The sequence below is a fragment of the Papaver somniferum genome, chromosome 5 (genome assembly GCF_003573695.1).
Source record: "Papaver somniferum cultivar HN1 chromosome 5, ASM357369v1, whole genome shotgun sequence".
Lineage (NCBI taxonomy): Eukaryota > Viridiplantae > Streptophyta > Magnoliopsida > Ranunculales > Papaveraceae > Papaver > Papaver somniferum.
The window spans coordinates 41094049-41115151 of record NC_039362.1 but is presented as its reverse complement, the minus strand read 5'-3'; the positions used below and the strand labels follow the sequence as shown (position 1 = coordinate 41115151).

The following is a 21103-nucleotide window of genomic DNA, read 5'->3' as shown; positions in this document are numbered from 1 at the left end:
CGCACGAACGAGTATTTCAAAATACAACGAAACGATGAACCTATACAAAATAGGGAAGAAAATAATAAATAATTAAAAATATTGACCAAGGTGCTGGGAACACGGACACACGACCTACCGACCGTGCCGTGGTCAGTTCCACGTCAGTTTTATATTTTTAATACATTTTTATTATTTTCCATGATTTGATGAAAATTCTCTCATCTGATCAAATCTCCTTCGTCTCGAGGAAGCTCCTCGGTTTCATGGTACCTCCATAAATACATAACAAATAATATAAACTTAAGGAAAGGAGTGTGAGGCGTGACCATTGGCCAACCGGCCATGCCTTGGTCACAGCCGGCCCCACACCCCACGGTTCCTTATTATTTTATTATTATTATTATTTCTCTAATTTCATGAAAAAACTCCTTGATTTCATGGTATCTTTTGCACAAATCATCATATAATAATAAAATAAAATTATGAAAACTTGTGGGACCGTGCCACTAGCCGGCGGCCATGCCCTAGCCGGTCCCACACGCCCTTTGCTTTATTATTTTATTATTATTTATCCTATTTTTCCTTGAATTCATCAAATTCCTTGATTTTATGGTATTTCTATCAAATTAGGAAAAATTCTCTCAAATCATCAAAAATACCTAAAAATATTAAAAAATTATGAAAAAACTCATGGGACCGGTCCATAGCCGGTCGGCCATGCCTCCATAGTCCCACACGCCCGTGTTTTTATTATTTTAATATTTTGCTTCCATGAACTCATGAAAACTCCTTCAATTCATGGAAACTCCCTAAATTCATCAAATTTCTCAAAATTCATGAATTTTTCATAAAATCATCAAAATATTATAAAATTAAGGAAAAGGCACCACGGGACCGTGGTCACGACCGGCCGACCATGCCTTGACCAAGGAGGTCCCACACCTCCTCATTCCTTATTTTATAATTATTTTTCATCATCTCATGGTGTTTTCCTCAGTTTCGTCGAAACCCTAATTTTGGCATGTTTTCTCGAATGGATGCTCAATGCACGCCAGAAAATATCAAAATTATCAGGACTGAGACGCGGACGCCTTGGGGACACGAGTACGCTATCTTGACCGACCAAGATTGGCTCTTTGGCTCACGGAAGCCGGTCCCATCAATTTTCACAGTTTTGACCTAATTTGCACAATTGCTCGTATTAGGTCCAAAACTCTTCCAAATACTTTGGATTTTCATGAAGTGATCGTCAGGCGGTCACGTGATCAAATATTCAACAATTCATCACATGAGCAACACTTGCTCAGATGATAAATATTTGCTCAAACCAAGGAATATTGGTTCAACAATCAATATTCAACGATCCATCGAATGAGCAATACTTGCTCACTTCATCGTAAGAACTATACCTCTGTCTCATGACATGTTCAATTCATGAGTTTCAGAACATCATGTTCAACTCAGCAACTACATGGACTCATCGTCCCATCAAACCACGAAGTCATCAATTGACTAACATACCACGATACGTCAATCGTGTCACTTTGGGGGGATATCACTTAGGGTTTTGGTCTGGCGGTCTACGGCACGTGTGTTCAAACACACGATGGAATGTGAGCAAGTCGTGCAATCAGTTGAAGGAATTCATGAGGTAGTGGGTGGAAAATTGACCAAGTCTCCACACATTGAGCAACTGGTTTCAAACACGATCTCTACTTCCCCACTCCTTGATTCCATCAATTGTCACACTTCATGGGGTCATGGTGTCTAAAATTCCAGAAATATAAATAAGTCTCTGAATCATGATTGAGGGATGAGCATCAACAGTATCATCAATCTCACGTCTCATCGACAACACGAGATCATCAACTTATCAATTGAGCAACTACTCTCAATTGAGCAATTTCAATCATTCAAAGCTTATCATATTCAGAATTCACACACCCACAATCTTTGATTACCATTGATTCCACACATTTCCCAGCTTCCCTCCTACAGATCAACCCATCCTCTCTTGTGACCGAATTTACTCTGGAACGGTCATTGTCTTGATTTAGGCCGGAGTACTACAGATTGATCTCTCCAATCTAAAGCACCCCCTTTGCAGCGGTGCATCTGTGTGAGGTTTAACATTTCGCTCGGTTCGAGGAGTCTCCTCCATACGGTCGTCTCCTCAATTCCTTAAAAAACCAGCAAATCGTTTTCCCCATCTACAGATTGGCGACCACAGTGGGAGATCATTCTCTCGGTTGCAATCTCACAATCTCATAAAGATGGTTGATCTTAAGTCCGGTTCAGTTACCAATTCGGGTTCAACACCCGACTCTCACATCGCAATTTCTAGTGATACTGCAATTGCAAGTACTACTCCTCTCAACATTGCAGGCTTCAGTGGTACCGCTAATACCACTCCTCCAGCCAGCAATGTCATGCCACATGTTACTACTACTCCTCCAAGCACTGGTGCTCCAGTGATCACCCCTGCAAGTGAAGGCACTAGCGCCATCAACAATCCACTCTTCGGTCGGTCTCCTGAAGAAACCAGAGGAAATCATCCTACCATAGTTGATCTCATGAAGGTTCAGACTGACGTGGCTGCAACACAAAAGCATTCGTGTGTTTATATTAAAACTCTCACAGATTGCGTCTGAACGAACTCAGCCTCAGCGCGAGAAAGGAAAATCTAAAGAAACATCTTCAACCGCTGATCCTGAAATCTCCCCAATCCATGTTGTACATGATGAAGAATTTCGTAAAGCTGCAGATGACTCTCCAGCAACGGAACCTGCAAGTTTCATCCCTCGTGAAGATATAGAGTGCTTTTTTGAGGATCGATGAAAAGACAAGACATCATCCGTCCATCGTCACCAACCTCCATACTTCCATACAGAGGATTCCTCTTTCAAAAGGTTATACCGCTCCAACATTCATTCTTTATGATGGAACATGCAATACTCAAAAACATATTTCTCGGTTTCTGGAATTATTGGGCGAACACGAGCACAACCATGTCGTCCGTCTGGAGGAATTTTCAAAATCCTTGAAAGGCAGGGCATACACCTAGTACAACAACATCGCACCAGGAAGTATCACCGATTGGGGAGAGATGATTAATGATTTCTACAGAAAATACTTCTTTGTGTCAGAGCAAGTCGCTATCTCTGATCTATGAAGGATGATTCAAAGGAGCAGTGAACATCCCGATTTTGTGTGAAAGGGTTCAGAGTTCAAGCCTTGGACTGTAATTGTCCAAACGTCACGGAGCAGCAAATGGTAGACTTGTGTATCAACGCCATGATCCCGGTCTACAGAGATTTATTGGAAAATCTTCGTTTCCAGACCTTCTCAGAGCTTCATGAAGCGGCGAAGAGATCGGAAATTACTGTGCCCGCTTTACTGGAAAGAACAAAAGCTACAAAGTCTGAAGAACCGCGAGACACTCGAGATGGCAGACGTCTGATCAAGAAGCAGTAAAACCTCCAGCCTTCCACAAATACTGTTGGAGAAGGGAGCAAATGGAAATCCAAAACCGCTGCGCAAGCAGACCCCAGCTCCTTTCAAAAGCACAAAGGAAGGATGAGCAAGATGCACAAGCCTCTGACCAACGCACAAGAGTTCCTGATCAAGAAGCACCTGACTTTCCTTTTTTCCATTCAAAGGTGATCAAACTCCTGGATGTCTGGGTCCAAGATGGTGCAATCAAGTTGCCATATGTCAAGAAATAAACAACTGAAGTATACATGGAAAGTCCTCGTTACTGCCGCTTCCACAGGTTCGTCAATCATCCCACAAGCGACTGCGGAGTTTCGAAGCACATTTTCAAAGAGAAGGTTGATCCACAATAGCTTCAACTGGGTACTGAAGGAGTACACAAGAATCCTCTCCCAGTCAGAACCTTTACACTCTTTGAAAAACCTATCAAAGTGGAAGTTCAATCCATCGAATGTGAATTGCTTTATCTGTCGAAGGCACAAAGGAGAGACATGTTCACAGAACCACATCGTGTCAAGAAGTATATTCCGGAAATACTTCTTGAGCCTCCAGCTGCAGATCAAGAGATGTACGACTGGGGACTGCTTACCACAGTCAATCTCAGAAGAAACGAATTTGGAAGAACGTTGATCGATGCTGGCACCGCCGTCAACAACATTCCACTGAAAACCATTGGATCCAAGGGCATGACTATACAAGAAGCTAATCATGCTCCCATCTCAATCAGAGGCCTTGAAGGAGCGCTCGGAAATACTTATGGCTGCATCACTCTCAAAGTGAACATAAGTTCAACCTGGACAGAAACCAAGTTTCACATAATCAGGAAGATCCAGGATATGACATATCCTTCAGACGACCGTGGATCCACGCTAAAAATATGGGTACTTACAAAACGCCTTTGGTTACACATCTCTCCAACGAATAAAGTTCTGAGCCAGAAGATTTGACGGACATTCCATCATCAGAGTACTTTGAGGAATTTCAAACTTTGACGAGGTTGAAACAAGATCCTGAAAAAGATGCATAGACATTCATCAAGAGGTTCCGCACTCAGGCAAGTCACATTCCATGTCTATGTCATTTATTTCCTCACATGCTATCCTAGCATGGGGACTTAATTATGCTAGCAACTCTACAATACGTTATGAATGTTAGCTTCACCGCATTAGTATTTTACCAAGTGGTTGAATCTGACGTTTCTCCGAATCAAGCACTGAAACATTCATTACTGACGTCCAAACATGGAAAAGAACACTTTGGGCGTTTCTCCTGCAAGTCCATGTGTTCCACAAATCAGAAAGCTCTGATGTCTGCACAAGTGTCGAATCCCACTACTGCAACAAAAGGTATGTTGAATCAACAGAAGATACTCCAGGTCGAGACGATCAAATCTAAGACATTTGATGCTTAAGTAATATGCGCTTCAACGCTCAAGCACCTAAGAAGTCTTCAAATTGTACTCCCAATCAAAGAGTGCACCTTCGCATCTGGCTTCAGCACCAATATCTCGACGATGACACACTGATTCAACACCAGCACGATCAAAGTGTAACTAAACTACAATCGATAAGTCTTCATTATCCCAGGATAAGACTTCCGAAGCAGATGCAACATCATTCATACGTGGATGGCGCTAACTCCTTCAACATACACAGGGAAACCTGAGGTGCTTCCACGAAACTTCATCAACAAGATTTCTCTACATCACAAGCCCCTACACGATTGAGGAACTTCCTTTCTTCACCAATCATATCCAGTATGAAAAATGCCGCTTCTATCTACTGCAACAACGTCGAATTACTGACAAATCCAGTTCATGATGAAGTTATGCTTTCAGGAGCATTCAAGTTGAACTCTCAGTACACCTTCATCTTAGGGACGCTCAGTAAAAGGCTCACTGGATGGAGGAGCAAAGATACTAGTCTTTTCGGTCTTTGGAGAAACTTCAACCATGGTATCAGCATCAACAATAATCTCTAGAGGAATACAATCCATGATCTCAGCGTCGACAATGATCTCTGGAGTGTAATCATTCATGGTTTCAGCACCAACAACGGTCTCAGGAGCAACATCCTCAGGGCTTCATCAACTAATCATTCTCTGAAGTGTTACATATGAAGCGGACTTCTCTAAAAACCAATGATTCATATCAAGATGTGTAGAGATAATAACATGAAATTATTCCCAAAGCCGGCACGACTGGTGGGCATAATCCAGAGTCTTCTACAAGATGTTCTCATCACCTCTACAAATGAGATACAACACACTTCAGGTCATGGGTTTGCAAAAACGTACCAATGGGTGAGGAATGGGACAATGCTTCCTCAACGAAAGGTGTTCTTCTATGTCTTTCCTACAACACACCCAAAGGGCGCATCAATCGGACATACGAGCTGAAAGATATGGCCTTTACCGTCAGGTCTACGGAATCTGAAAAATTTGTACGGGATTACAAATTGCAAATGTGCACGCTTCGTTAGATGACCTCTACAACTCCAAATTGAGTGATTATTTTCTCATGTGATAACTCAGCCTCTTAGATTCGAAAGTTGGGGTCAAGCATCGAATTTCGACCTTGTATGAGGTCCCTACAGCTTCTAGAGCGTACAACATGCAAGCAACAATTCTTAGACGGGATTCATGACTTCCACAGTCGATCGGTGTCCACCAGGTATTTTTGCTAAGTCCCTCATCAAGGTACCTCCAACTTCGACTACCTGGGTCTTTACATCAATTTTTCTACTCGGATCCTCTATTTAGGTCCTGCCAGAAGATGGGAAAACGAAAGAGAGAGATTCAACAAAATACTGGGGATTGACGGTCCACTGGTCAAGACGATCGATTTCACTATCCAAAACCAACCAAGAAATCAAGATCAGAATAAAACCTCACATCTCTCAGAAGTCCAAGGTTCAAGATATCATGGAAAGAAAACTAAAGAAAGTCAGAAAATAAGATTTTTGCTTTTCTGCATCCTCCAAGACTTGCAAAGCAGCTTTCTCCGCCTCCATCTTCTTGTTCACCTTAGCAACTTCATCCATCTTCTTCAACACGGCATCACTGGTGGTGAAAGGAGTGTCACCTTCCACTTCTTTCCTGATAGCATCAATCTTTTGACGAAGCCATTTCAGATTGAAGCCAAGTTCTTCAGCTTTCTTCAAGTTGTACTCCCAATCAAAGAGTACATCCCAGGTGACAATATTTCCAGCTGTGATGCGGATATCATTTATAACACGCAAGATGACTTCTACTTGCCTCGTCAAGAAATAACTATGCTCCGGATCCTTGGTAACGACGATGTGCCCATACATCTTCCACAGTTTCTTGTACATAGCAACATATCTAATGGGAACGCTAAATCCACCAACAAACCTGCGATATGGGAGTATCTCACCAAATGGAGGAGTAAAAGCAGTCCTTGCGTTGGGATACTCATGCACTATTATCCGATTCTCATTCGCTGGAGCAGCGTCAACAATCATAGGAACAACTTCGGTTGAAGCAGCTTCTTCCATTCTCGATTCGGGTTCCACCATCTCACGCAAAATTGGAGTTTCAATCACCTCCACGGCATCAAAAACAAGCTTTCCATGACCTGTAGGTACAGGGATGAAGGTCTCATTATCAACGGCTCCATGGCTACTCAAGTCATCATTGTTGGATCCATTATTCCCAACTTCAGCATTTGGCACCTAATGTGAAGATTACATGGGATTAGAATGATTCAAGCGTGGAAACCCAACACAACCATAAAATTCGGAATGTAAGTGAACTAACATCATCTAAGTTCCTTATTATGCACCCAAGACATGCGCAAATAGTATAGAAATCATGAAACACGTTTTCAAACAAGCTCAGCTGAAGAGATTTTACACTGCCCTGTATTCAACGGATAAATGGGAGCAATTGATAAGGAATTTAAGATTGGATCATATACGATTCTCTTTGTATGGATTTTTACTACAACATATCAAAATTTCATAGCAATCAGATGAACGAGCTAACAGGTGTGGCCAAAACATCAGACAACATGCAATCTGGAAAAATTCTGAAGGTCTCCTGGAAGTTCACTATTTCGCCTTTTTCAGGCCCTAAACATGCTCAAACTTCAAAGAGATTCTTTTCAAAATCTTGGAAATTTCCTGGGCTTGAAGATACATATGCAAACCGATAAAATCTGACTTCGGACGAGGATTCTACAACGTTTCTAGTAAAATCTGAAGTCTGAAATTTTCTGGTGACGTATTTCGGCAAAGTTATCCATAAATTCACATGGATTTTCATTAATTCATTCACGAATCAGCGGTATAATACTTCTTTTAAGAAATTACAGGATATATACTTACTAAGGGAGTCTCTAAATCATTTGAAGCCTCGACAATGCCAGAATCTTCGTTGACAACACCGCTATCTCCATTCGGTTCGGGATTTCGGGAATTCTCCATATTCCCATGTCCCAAAGAAGAGTGCGCTTCATCAACATGCTTCTTATCTACAATGGTTTCTTCCTGTATTCACCAACAAAAATTATTATTATTTCATTCAAGGAGATGTCGCGATCACCTGCACGAAAGAGATATTTACATCGACTTCTTCATCAGTACTGGATTCCTGAATTGTTCGCCTGGGAACAAGTCGAAGACCGTCAATTGATGGAAAAAAAGTCTGAAAAGAAATAAAAAAACCTTGGTCTCGTGATCCTAATTGCACGGGAAGGAAAAAATCATGACACAAGGAGTGCTAACAACTCACCAAAGAAACGGCTGGGGACTGCACGTCATGTGCTAACATCCTGTAGTCCTTACTTCTGGGTGCTCCGCCCCGAAGACTTTCTTACATTTCAGAGGAGTCTACATTGATCTGAAACCTCACTACACGATCATCCTGTGGTATTGTTGATGAAATAACCAGGAGTACAACTCAGTATGAAGGATCTCTCACCATCACTCAGAGGTCCCAGAAGTACCATTTCTTGAAGTTTCACCCGCGGAGATGTCATCCCTGGAAACATCGTCTTTGAAAGTGTCATCATGGGAGTCGGTCATTCTTGCAAAATGGCTGTGACAGATGCATAACATTCAGCGCATCATTCAAAGCGCAGGATTCAACAAAATAACGAATCATGGAATAAAGATGCTCACATCAACGTCTGCAAAAATGGTAACTTTCTACTCTCACCTGTTTACGATTCCACTAACAGTACATTAGTTAATACTTCAAATCTTGCTCGTTCCTTCAAACCTGCTAAGACGATCAAAATTCTGACATGATTTTCATAAAACTATGAACAACCCACGTAAATCTTACAATGTGAACATTCACTGGTTTCTCAAAATCTGGACAGACGTCCATTCTACGATTGTGAAAACTCACATATAGACATTATTTTACCATGTATAATGGTCTACATTCAACAGTTGTTCAAAATCAAAACATGATTTTACAAACTATATAAATATTTAACGTGAAACTCGTGTAAATTTGGAAAATATATCTATATATTTTTGCTCCCTCGCACGAGCATCCGTCTCTGAAGCGAGAGTATATTCTCAAAGATTTCTGAAAGCTCGAGATAAATTTTTTTCATGAAAGCTCATAAACAAAATTTTATTACTAACAAACGCACGTCTATTTAAAAAAAAAAAAAAAAACTTTTCTCTCGTACGAGCATCCACCTTTGAAACGAGAGTTTATTCCACTTTGTGAAATCTCACATATTTAAAAAATAAAATTTTGTTTTTCGTGAAAGCTCATAGACAAAATTTTTATCATTAGACTCAGTTCTATTTTTGTTGTTTCTTAAACTAACGAACGAACGAGCGTCCGTGCTAAAACGGGTTCCTTTCTTGGACCCGGCCCGCGAATCCTAACCGACCACGGACTCGTCGTCCAAACCAGCGGTTCAACACCAATTTATTCTCATCAAACGACGCTCCAATCATGACATTGAAGCCTTCATCAAGTCGTGGTTTGCTCATGCTCTCTAAATCCGGTAACGTCTCAACTTATGACTAAGTTCAATTACTGGTATTATTATTTATGGCCGGAAATTCTCCATTTAATGCTGACTGAAGAACACAACTTTTTTTAGTAAGCATGGGACTTAATGTAGATGGTGGATTTTCGACAAGGTCTAAAATCGTAAACTCATAATTATACGAAGCTCTGATCCAGCAATCAGACGTGAGTATTGAGACACGAGTCTCTCATCGAATTCTCAACGGAGAGTACTTTCTCTCAGAATACATGTAGATATGTAGTCTCACGACTGGACAACGACATATCTCATGAATACTGAACACTTTCAGTGATTATTTCTATATAGTATCACGAGATGGACGGCTCCTAGACAGCTTGCTCTACTAGTATAGAGCGACAACTTCTTCAGGAACAAACAACGAGTTTACCCTGACTATATAAAGGATATGACTTAATGACAAGCTCATATCAGGATAATTAATGCTCCAAGACAGCTTGCTCTGCTAGTATAGAGCCACAAAGTTAATTATTCCTAATTAAGATTAATTCTGCCGTGACATTCACTACTGAATTCCCAGAATAATCTATTATTGCTCCTATTCCATGGTCGAATCCACGACTGGTCCCATAGAATGGCAATAAAAATTTCTCCTATTCCATGGTCGAATCTGCGACTGGTCCCACGGAATGGCAATAAACAATTGTTCTGATTCTATGATCGAATCCACGGCTTGATCTCATAGAATAACAATAACTATATTATCTCATTACTCTGATTTCATGATCGAATCCACAACTGGTCTCATAAATGGTAATAGATAAATCTTAATTACTCCGATTCTATGGTCGAATCTACGATCCCATGGAATGCTAATGCTCACTTTATTATTCTGAATTCGTAGTTGAATCTTCAGCTGATCCTATGAATTAATAATAAACATCTTATTACTCAGTTTTATGAATTATTCTCCACTGAATTCCACAATTAGTAATAAATAATCAACAACCGGGCGTCTGAGCTACCTCTAAGTATGCCCCGATTCAAATGGTGAAAGTGTGTTCAACGACGATACACTAACAGTTACTGCACGAACGAGTATTTCAAAATACAACGAAAAGATGAACCTATGCAAAATAGGGAAGAAAATAATAAATAATTAAAAATATTGACCAAGGTGCTGGGAACACGAACACATGACCTACCGACCGTGCCGTGGTCAGTTCCACGCCAGTTTTATATTTTTAATACATTTTTATTATTTTCCATGATTTGATGAAAATTCTCTCATCTGATCAAATCTCCTTCGTCTCGAGGAAGCTCCTCGGTTTCATGGTAATTCCATAAATCCATAACAAAAAATATAAAATTAAGGAAAGGAGTGTGGGGTGTGACCATTGGCCAACCGGCCATGCCTTGGTCCCAGCCGGCATACCCCACGGTTCCTTATTATTTTATTATTATTATTTCTCTAATTTCATGAAAAAACTCCTTGATTTCATGGTATTTTTTGCACAAATCATCATATAATAATAAAATAAAATAAAATTATGAAAACTTGTGGGACCGGGCCACTAGCCGGCCGTCCATGCCCTAGCCGGTCCCACCCGCCCTTTGCTTTATTATTTTATTATTATTTATCCTATTTTTCCTTGAATTCATCAAATTCCTTGATTTATGGTATTTCTCTCAAATTAGGAAAAATTCTCTCAAATCATCAAAAATACCTAAAAATATTAAAAAATTATGAAAAACTCGTGGGACCGGTCCATAGCCGGACGGCCATGCCTCCATGGTCCCACACGCCCGTGTTTTTATTATTTTAATATTTTGCTTCCATGAACTCATGAAAACTCCTTCGATTCATGGAAACTCCCTAAATTCATCAAATTTCTCAAAATTCATGAATTTTTCATAAAATCATCAAAATATTATAAAATTTAGGAAAAGGCACCACGGGACCGTGGTCCTTATTTTATAATTATTTTTCATCATCTCATGGTGTTTTCCTCAGTTTCGTCGAAACCCTAATTTTGGCATATTTTCTCGAATGGATGCTCAATTGCACGCCAGAAAATGTCAAAATTCTCAGGACTGATACGCGGACGCCTTGGGGACACGAGCACGCTATCTTGACCGACCAAGATTGGATCTTTGGCTCACGGAAGCCGGTCCCATCAATTTTCACAGTTTTGACCTAATTTGCACAATTGCTCGTATTAGTCCAAAACTCTTCCAAACACTTTGGATTTTCATGAAGTGATCGTCAGGCGGTCACGTGACAACCCAGGTACGGTTTCATGACTCCATGGTCGGTCCCTCGCCTCGTCATAATTAATTAGGTTTTCTCACCTAAGGCTCAGACGAGCATTTTTGAATAAATGATTAAGCCAACATTTAATCATTCTTCCACCAACAAATCATCAACTCTTCAGAAGTTCTTTGTATTTGCTCACGTGAGCATATGGACACTACATGGTTGATCCACGGTCCCATGTAGTCGCTCTCTCCTTCGTCCCATGGTTAAACTTCTGACGAACCATGAATAGATCATCAATTGATCAAATTAGGGTTTCTGAATCCAAGGATCATCATTCCAGATTCCAACCTTAATAATTTTACGACGACCTCATGGTTATTAATTTTATTAATTATGCTCGGTTCAATGACCAATATTCTAATTAATATTTTTGGTACGCTGCCAATAATCCATCAGATGAGCAACACATGCTCAGACGATCAAATATTCAACAATTCATCACATGAGCAACACTTGCTCAGATGATAAATATTTGCTCAAACCAAGGAATATTGGTTCAACAATCAATATTCAACGATCCATCGAATGAGCAATACTTGCTCACTTCATCGTAAGAACTATACCTCTGTATCATGATATGTTCAATTCATGAGTTTCAGGACATCATGTTCAAATCAGCAACTACACGGACTCATCGTCCCATCAAACCACGAAGTCATCAATTGACTAACATACCACGAGACGTCAATCGTGTCACTTTGGGGGGATATCACTTAGGGTTTTGGTCTAGCGGTCTACGGCACGTATGTTCAAACACACGATGGAATGTGAGTAAGTAGTGCAATCAGTTGAAGGAATTCACGAGGTAGTGGGTGGAAAATCGACCAAGTCTCCACACGTTGAGCAACTGGTTTCAAACACGATCTCCACTTCCCCACTCCTTGATTCCATCAACTGTCACACTTCATGGGGTCATGGTGTCTAAAATTCCAGCAATATAAATAAGTTTCTGAATCATGATTGAGGGATGAGCATCAACAGTATCATCAATATCACGTTTCATCGACAACACGAGATCATCAACTTATCAATTGAGCAACTACTCTCAATTGATCAATTTCAATCATTGAGAGATTATCATATTCAGAATTCACACACCCACAATCTTTTATTACCATTGATTCCACACATTTCCCATCTTCCCTCCTACAGATCAACCCATCCTCTCTTGTGACCGAATTTACTCTGGAACGGTCATTGTCTTGATTTAGGCCGTAGTACTACATATTGATCTCTCGAATCTAAAGCACCCCCTTTGCAGCGGTGCATCTGTGTGAGGTTTAACATTTCGCTCGGTTCGAGGAGTCTTCTACGTACGGTCGTCTCCTCAATTCCTTACAAAACCAGCAAATCGTTTTTCCCCATATACAGGATGGACACAATGGCTCGGTCTCACTGATTTGAAGTGACTCAAATCTAGACTGCCACTTACCCATATCCAGCAACAGGGATGAATTCAGTGAAGAATTAACTTCCATCCTCATCGAAAACCAACAGATTAGGAAGACAAGCTTCTAAAGGAACCTTAGCTTCTAGATGAGATGATGTTTCCTGCACACATGTTTCAATCGTATTAACTTCATGAATATCATCTCTACCACCTGGATCTTTACATGCATAAAATATGTTCAACTCAACAGTCATATTTCCAAATGAAAGATTCATTTTTCCAGTTCGACAATTAATCAAGGCATTTGCAGTTGCAAGAAAAGGACGACCTAATATGACATGTATTTCTCTACTAGCATTATCAACAGGTTGAGTATCCAACACGATAAATCCACCGGATAGTAAAATTTATCGATTTGAATTAATTCATTCTCAACTACCCCTCTCGGTACTTTAACTGACCTGTCCGCAAGTTGTAGAGTGACTGAGGTGGGTTTTAATTCACATAAGCCCAACTGCTCATAAACCGAGAAAGGTAGAAGGTTTACACTAGCTCCCAAATCCAGAAGTGCTTGTTTGATCATGAAATCCTCTATTATACAAGAAATAGTAGGGAACCCCGGATCTTTATTTTTGGGAGGAGTGTTATGTTGAAGAATAGAACTTACCTGTTCCGTGAGAAATGCCTTTTTCTACACATTGTGTTTCCTCTTGACCGTGCAGAGATCCTTCAAGAACTTGGCATAAGATGGAACTTGCTTAATCACACTCAAGAGAGGTATGTTGATCTTCAAATGCTGAAAAAAATCAAGGATATCCTTATTATCAACCAACTGTTTAGTAGACAATAAACGATGAGAAAATGGAGCATGCATTTTCTTATCAATTTCAGATTGTTCATTTTGAGTATCAATATGACTGTCACTACCTTACCACTTCTAAGAGTCTTGACAACATTAGCTCGCTCCGAGTTAGAATTTTTAACTTCAAACTGACCCTTGGGGTTAGGTTGAGTTTGCGTAGGCAATGTCCCTTTCTCCCTAACATTGAGACGTGATTCAATTCTAACTATGCTAGTTTTCAGCTCATCTAAAGTCTTCATAACATTCTGATTTATCTGTGTCCGTCCCTGCATAAAAGTTTGGACTTTGGAGAGTATCCTCAAGATTATTCTTATGAGGTGGCACATAAAGGTTACTAGATGAAGACCCTTGGGGAATATTAACACCATTCATTGTAGGACCATTCCTCCAACTGAAATTAGGATGGTTTCGCCAATTTGGATTGTACGTTTCTGAATATGGGGAGATAAATGATCTTTTATAAGTATCCGTGGAATTTTCTTGGTCATGTAACACTTCTTGAAATGCTGGGATCGTAGGACAATCCTTAGTGTAGTGTTCCAAACTTTCGCAAATATCACAAGCATGTTCAACCGGGTCAGCTACCTTAACTACATTTGGTCTCTGAATCGCATCAACTTTTCTATGCAAACTAGCAATATTAGCATTCAATTCATGATCTTCATTCAACACATACATTCCAGGCCTAGAACTAGCTAAAGGTTTGGACTTATTTTCATCCGATGTGCCTGAAGTGTCCCAATTTTGGGAGTTTTCTGCTAGCGAATCGAAGTAAGTCCAAGCATCATCAGGTGACTTATTCAAAAATTGCCTATTATACATCATTTCAACAAACTGATCCATACATGAATTCAGACCATTATAAAAGAAGTTAATTACTCTCCAAATTTCATAACCATGATGAGGGCAGCTAGAAAGTAAGTCTTTAAATCTCTCCCAACACTCGAAAAAAGACTCATGTTCATTTTGAGAAAAATTCATTATACTTTTTCTAAGAGTGATTGTTTTGTGAATTGGAAAAAACTTTTTCAGAAACTCTCTAGTCATTTCATTCCACGTCTTAATGGTATTTGGTCGCAAAGAATGCAGCCAAGTCTTAGCTTTCTCCTTTAGAGAAAATGGAAACAATTTCAGTTTTACAACATCTTGAGTCGCAGCAACAAAAGGCATAGTAGTACAGACCTCATCAAATTCTTTCAAATGTATATATGGACTCTCCGAGTCCAATCCATGAAACTTAGGTAGTGCTTGTATCTGACCATACTTTATCGACACATTTCCAGCATTAGCCGGAAGAACTATACAAGAAGGTGTAGAAGTCCTTTCCGGCTGCAAATAATCCCTAAGGGTTCTAGTTCCATCAGCATTGGTCGAGGCCTCAGCAGCTATTCTAGCAGCTTCAGTCTCAGCCGCTAATCTCTCAGCTTCACCTGCCATTGGATGATTAGGGTGATTTTCTAATACCCTATTAGCAAAACGGTGAAATCTAACTAATCGATTGAATTGATCAGACCTAGAATATTGCATACACAAAGGAAACAAGAAACAGATACAATGTTACCCAAATGGCTGTGATTTCGGCTAGATTTCATTCTAATCACAACTGAAGCAACGACACTGATTCCCTGCACCCGTAGCAGCTCCTAATGTCGCCAAGTCTTTAGAGCTACCTTACTCCCTATTAAGAAGCAACAAAAATCAGTAAACTCTTGATCACTCTTTTGAGAGTATCAAAGATAAAGAAGTGTAGTATAGTCGTGTTCGAACCACAAAGATTGTTGGTGCTCAGAAGAATTGTTTAGCGAAGCAATAATATAATTTTGATTTGTAATTGAGAAAGCAGAGAGCAATATTTGTAAAAAACGTAACAGTTGATGTAAGTCTACCAAGACTTTAATGTTTCACCTAATGTATTCAAGTATGTATGTGATCAAATTATAACTCAAATAGAAATGAATAACGATTCATTCTAACCGGCAGATATAGCAAATTAGAATCTCAATGTAACTAAAACAAATACCATTTCATGACAATTGATTATATTTCTAACATAAAGCTCGATTGAGAAATGTCACAGGGATTCCCTAGCATTCAATGTATCCGGAAATCACAATGAATCTAAGAAGTTTATAGACACTACCAACACAAAATTGCAATCAAACAGAGACAAAGAAGTGGATTAAAACTTGGAATTTATTTATGATCACTGCAAAGAATACTTGAACCCATTAAGCTTCCCCTCTAGTCTTGGCAGAGAAGGGGTTTAACTTCTCATTGTTGTGTAGATACCCATAAAAATATTGAATCAAAAACTCTAACACACAAGAGAACTAAAAAGAACTGAAAATGAATAGAAAGCAAAAGAAAATTAAGATTGCAGTATTCAATCGTACCCTTCTTGGTTGATTAAGCTCATCCTTTATACGGCAACAACTTGACTTCTTCTCTAACTACTTGATTCAAACACTTCATGGATTTGGGGAAAACACTCCACACAATTTTATCTCTTCCTCATTTTCCCGCCTACCACAACTGAAATCAGTTACCTGCATTTGACTTGATAGAAACAACACCAATTCTGATTCTGACCATATTATGGACTGCACTCTTCTCGACCTAACTTCACCAGTATCTCAGTACCATTTTCTCGCCATTCGTTCACTGTTAATACCAGCCATAATTCCATTCTCGCATCTTCCATCTCTGGCCACCGTCAAACTCAGTTCACTACCACACTGAATTCATATTCAATCTTGCCCAAATATGACCACAATATCACTAAGCACTTTCTTCGCCTTTTATCCCCACAATCCACGGGCAAAGTAGGCATCAACACTGTCTTCACGGTTCAAAACACCAACAACTGTTGGTAATAGAAAATGCCATCACTGCCGGGTTGACCATTTTCAGTCCCATTCAACAGACTGTATCTTCTCAGTTTCGTTTCTCCATTAATCCATCGGTTCAACACCACTGCTAACTGAATTCGAATATCAGAATTTCATCCTTGTTCTACATGAAACCCCAAAACGGAGATAAATAGCCACCATCTCATGTAGTTGCTCTCTCCATAACTCAAATTGACCAAATTTTGATTCAAGGCAAACCCCCAAACACAAGAAATTGCACCATGGATATGAATAAAATGAAGTATTAATGGTTGGGTACCTTTCAATCTGCATCTCCATGGAACTGAATTTACCTTCTCCAATTACGTCTGCAAATCCACCTGACAACCACCATAATAACCAACATCATTTCGAGAATTCCAACCCATCTTGATTTCTTCATCTTCTCACTGTCTAACCTCCACAAGTATCAACAACTCATACACATCACCACTGCCAATTGTTTCCACCATATGTAGATGTATTTTCAATGACCTGTACCATCATTCTTCAATTGATTTCAAACCAAATCGAATATCAAAAACCCCCATATTCAATCGCTGCTGTTGTAACTTCAATCCCTGTTGCATACACACATGAGAACCCCCAAAATCCGTGTTTCCCATCAGTTCTTCTTCTTCCAGGCAGCGGTTGAGCTCTCTCGCTGAAATCAATGGAAACAGTAAACTTCATCTTCATAGCTTCTATAGATTTTCCATTCACTCAGTCAGTGTTTAAACGACAGTAAAATCAGATTTTCGGTCTTGTTTTCTGGCATAAGATTCAAATCATAGATGCCCAAATCTTCACTGATTCGTACCATACAAAACTCTTCTTCTCGCTGATTCTTCACTGAAGTTCATATCCCTAATTCCTTATTCTTCTAACTGAACTGTTGATTACACATGCCTTGAGTAGTCTTTCAAGTTTCTAGGAGGAAGAGATCTCTGCATACATACTGTCCCGGTAATCTTTCGTTGAGTTTCACTTTGAAATATACTGAAATCATTGTTGAATATGTGGTGTTTTAACTGTTGAGTATCTATGTACTTACTGAACATTTTTTTGCTTGGAATTAAACAAAATGTATGGCAATGTAACTGCATGATTGCCTACATAATGACGTGTTTAACTGTTGAATCTGATTGGCATGGAAATAATGATGGATGGGAGAAAGATTGTTCGATCACCGGATTCTTGAGCTTATATCATAATTGTCTCTTCTTGATTCTTAGACCAGGCTTCTGTTCAAATTTTTTTAATTAAGCTGAAATTTTGGTGTGTTTCTAGTCGTTAGTAATTTTGATTTGATGGTAAGTTAGAGAGGGTTATGTAGATAGACAAATGGTAACTTTTTGAATTTGTCAAAATGCTGCGGAAAGCACAAGTTGGCATTGATGTTGTATTTGTGTTGTTTGGTGGTCTTTTCTTCTAATCTCATTATTTTTTATCTGCTCTGTATCACTTTATTCTTTGAATTATGACACAACTTTATTAGTAAGACAACAAATAGGAGATAAAACTTTATTCTTTGATTTAGACATGCTAATTTCGGCTTCTTTCTCTCTATAAAGTAGTAATTCATCAGTAAAAATTTATTGAAATTAATATTTCTTTGTGAAATTATGATCTTTACTCAGTATTAATTCTTTGGTCGTAAATCAATAATTTAGAAATCTCTGTTCTGAATTCAGTCTTATCAATTATTATAACTTCTGTTTTTCCCATGGGACGATTAATTCAGGCGGTGAAGAAAAGCCGATCAAAAGTGTATAAGATCTGTGATATTCAAAACAAGAACTACAAGGCGGCGGTGGTGGCACCATTAAAGGAAACTTCAAGGTCTGAGTCGGCTACATCAACAGTATCCAGTGAGCCGAGTGGATGAGCCGTCAGTCATATGCATTTGACAGGAGCTGTCACACTGCAAGAAAGAAAATAAGAATGATGATGAAGAGGAGGCGGAGGATTATGATGACAACACCTCCTGAATTTCCTGACAATGATAATGTTATTACTACTTCTATTCCCAGTCCCCGACCTAGTCCTGAATTATTAGTTATCCCATCAGCTTACATTATGCACCGAGCTGAAGCCATACTCAAGGTTCTCTCTGACAATACTGCTGCTTCAGAGACTGAGATTCATCAAGTACTTGGTGACAACCCTACCACCAGCAAAACTCTAATAATGTGCGTACAATCACACCATTGAATATTTACTGCCAATTTCTTTGATTCACTATAATACATCACACTCATGAAATGATACGTGTCATGTGATTGTGTTTTGACTTGTTGGATGATCTGATAATTTTGTTTCTAGGTTGTTGAAGGGAAAAGCAGTCAAGAGATCTGGTGCATGAGGCTCTAGGGATCCTTATGTTTATATGACACTTTACTGAACGATTCTGTTTTACATATATTTACTTATGTAAGCCAAACTGATTAATCTCCTTTAATTGATCGGAAAAGTGTTATTTGTTTTCACTTTTTGAGTAGTTTGTGTATTATGGGTGCATGTGTAACTCACAATTACATATTCCATATGCATATGTAACTCCAAGTTACACATGCATATGGCATGTGTAACTCCCAATTACACATGCATTTTGTATGTATACCAGCTGATTACACATTTTGTATGAGTTAGGAGGTATGATTAAGTAAGACTTGAGATGATAGAGAAGAATATGAAGATCAATTGATGTTTTGTATTGGTGTCTCAATTTGCAGGTGATGATTATTATTAAGACAACAATACTAGTAATACTACCTCTCTGGTGGTGGTGGTGTTGCTGTTGTTTACAACTCTCTCTTGTATTGAAGCACAAATTACGACTCATATCGAAGGTAACTAATTCTACTTAACTGACACTAACTCGTCTTCTTTACCATGATATACTTATGACCGTAAACAATCAAGTTATAGAGGACAGACCAAGCATCGTTTCACAAGGAAGTAAACTATTTCATGTCTCACTTTTACTAGAAGATTGTTTGGAATGTTTAATTTTCTGCTATGAAGTTATGAGTGGTGTTACAAATGCTTGCTAGTAGGAAGTAGCATATACTTTGAAAACATTGATATCTTGTTTTATGCATTCACCATATTCTGTCATTTTCTGCGTATATTATAGCTTGTTTCTCATACCTGGATGCAGAATGAGGGCTCTGACTCAAGATACATTCACTTGCTTTCAAGTTTCTTTATTCTGTTGTGAAGAAACCGGTCTCTTTGCTAAACTGGTCACTTTCAAGTTTCAAGATTTTTGATGTTTAATTTTGTTTTTTACGTAATTTTTGCGTTCTAAAATTGGTACAACAAATAGGAAAGCAAGGTGTTAGTTTCAAGATACTGCAGTAAAAACTAAACTCCAAGAACTTTGATTCTCTTAGTTATATTAGGAAAATGCATGTGTAACTCTTAGTTACACTTGGAAAATGCATATGTAACTCTTAAATACACTAGGAAAGTGCATGTGTAACTACTAATTACACTAGGAAGATGTTAATGATTTTGCTAGATTCAGTGTGAACTCTAATGAAATTGTGGTAAAAAAGGAAGAAGTAGAAGTAGAACCAGAACCAGGAGTAGTGGTTGTTTCTGGTGCTGAAAAAGGCATGGATGTGTAACTGCGGCATACACATCTATATGTATGTGTAACTGCTCATTACACATGCATATTGTATGTGTAACTTCAGCATACACCTCTGTATGGATGTGTAACTGATTATTACGCATGGCAGATGCATGTGTAACCCCCAGTTACACATGCTAAGATAGGTTATCATGTGTATTTTCTGTGATCTTTGTTCTATAATTTTTCTTTACAATTGTTCTATAATATTTATTTATTTTTGCTTTTTGTTCATCCAACCTAATCCATGGATGTTTATTTCATTGCAGATATGCAAACATTTTGGAGGGAGGAAGACAAGAAGGAAAGGCAAAGATTTAAACTTCATAAAAGCACAAATCAGACGCATGTGTAACTGTCAGTTACACTAGATAGATGCATATGTAACTCTCAATTACACTAGAAAGATGCATGTGTAACTTTTAGTTACACATGCTAAGAAATTATTGTAAATGAATATTAAAGTGATACATGTATTTTTTGTATGCGTTCTTTTTTATGTCTATTTTTTTGATGTGTAACTTTGCATTACACATGGTATAAGGATGGGTA

At 38.9% G+C, this 21103-nt stretch overlaps 1 long non-coding RNA gene and 1 other non-coding gene across 2 annotated transcripts; both read left to right on the top strand.

Moving 5' to 3' along the window:
* The first annotated feature begins 14915 nt into the window (after positions 1-14915).
* LOC113284787 lies at positions 14916-15022 on the top strand. The gene has a single exon (XR_003328398.1). It is a non-coding gene; the product is annotated as a small nucleolar RNA R71 (small nucleolar RNA).
* Positions 15023-17743: 2721 nt separating this feature from the next.
* On the top strand, positions 17744-20863 carry LOC113281447. The gene is made up of 5 exons (XR_003326154.1): positions 17744-17877; positions 18656-19103; positions 19237-19344; positions 19647-19763; positions 20821-20863. It is a non-coding gene; the product is annotated as an uncharacterized LOC113281447 (long non-coding RNA).
* The last annotated feature ends 240 nt before the right edge of the window (positions 20864-21103 follow it).